The sequence below is a fragment of the Orycteropus afer genome, unplaced genomic scaffold (genome assembly GCF_000298275.1).
Source record: "Orycteropus afer afer isolate SDZICR_OR568_19922 unplaced genomic scaffold, OryAfe1.0 scaffold00340, whole genome shotgun sequence".
Classification (NCBI taxonomy): Eukaryota; Metazoa; Chordata; class Mammalia; order Tubulidentata; family Orycteropodidae; genus Orycteropus; species Orycteropus afer.
In genome coordinates this window covers 1,111,025-1,112,658 of record NW_006921927.1, presented here as the reverse complement: position 1 = coordinate 1,112,658, position 1,634 = coordinate 1,111,025, and positions in this window count along the sequence as shown.

Sequence of the window (1,634 nt, the reverse complement as noted above, 5' to 3'; positions counted from 1 at the left end):
AAACTCTTTTTACAATCTGGTGAAGCCCATGTCTGCTTCTCAGAATGATGATTTATTAAGGGAACTAATTATTTCAAAATAGTTGTGATAATATTTTAATTGCATTATAAGAACATTTGGACCCCTTTAAATGCTTCCTATGGTAAGATCTGGCAGTGGTTCTAGTATTTATCATAATTTCAAACAGTGATTAGCATAAAAGATATTTCGAGATATGTGCAATAACTGTATCATGATAGGTGGCAAGTGCTTTTATGTGTTTTTGTCCATATCCTTAATTGATGAAAGACCTACATTTTGTTTTAGCTTTTTATTTTAATTTGACAAAGTTTACAGAGCAAATTCATTTTCCATTCAATAATTCACACATATATGTTTCATGACATTGATAGCACTCCCCACAATATAACAACCCTTCCCACACCCTCCTTTGCCCTGTGCCCTTCTTTTCTATACATTCCTACCTTCTGAGCTTTTCCCTGCATAAATGCTGCCTTTCTGATCTCCTGTAGTTGGTTATTCTAAGGAGTGTACCTCCCTAGTATAATTGTTCACCTTATGGGCCTATTGTTCAGCTGAAGGTATAGCCACAGGAGTGAGTCCAATTCCAGGGCTGAAAGGTTTTCAAGAGTATCTAACAGACAGGTAAACCTGGTATTTTTTTTTTTTTACAGTTTTGAGTTTTGTTCCATATTTTTCTCCCACTCTATCCAGGATATTCTATTTTGATCTCTTTCCGAGTAGTTGGGTACCGTCTAGTTTTTCTGGTCTCAGGCTCATGTAAGCTGAGATTCCCATGGCCCACTAGCCCCTTGGACAAATTATTTCTATGCAACATGGATGATTTTCTTCTGTCTTCTTTGCTCTGGACAAGAAGAGGCCAATAGGTGCATCTTAGATGACCTCTCATAAGTTTTTAAGACCCCAGTCTGTACTCACCAAAGTAAGATGTAGAACAATGTTTGTATATGCAATATTATGTCATTTGAACTTACAGTCCCCACAATGATGATCTTAAGCCCACAGGGCCAGCAACCCATTCCTTCAAGGTTTTCAGGCTAAGAAGTTATCATAACTTTGCCCCCTGTTCACTCTGTTATATATGTGGACATTTTTATAGTATGTACAAATACATATATAGAAATATCATCTGCCAAGTCTATCAATAGTCATGGATATATTCCCATTCATCTACCCATACCTGATCATCTTGCTTGTCTACCTATGTATCTACTCCTAGATTAATGCTTGTAATTACTGATAATGCAGTATTATGTACGTAACAGCATTTGCCTTTGTTGTCTGTACCTCTTGTGCCCTTCTTCATGTCTTCCTCTTCCTTTCTGATATTGTGCTGGTCACCATTTTTGGTATATTGCCTATCCTTTCACCCAAATCAAAATGTGTCTCTTACCTATCTAATAATTTTAGCTCCTGTCCTATCCTATCCTTGGTCACCAAAAAGAAATTTTCCTTCCCTATGTAAACTTCTCCTTGATTTTTCATAATAATTTGTCCTTCTGTGACTGACTTATTTCATTCAGCAAAATGTCCTCCAAGTTCATCCACATTAGAAGTGTTTCATGGGAGAGTTCCTGCAAGATGGCGAACTAGGCAGACCTTCTTCAACAAAG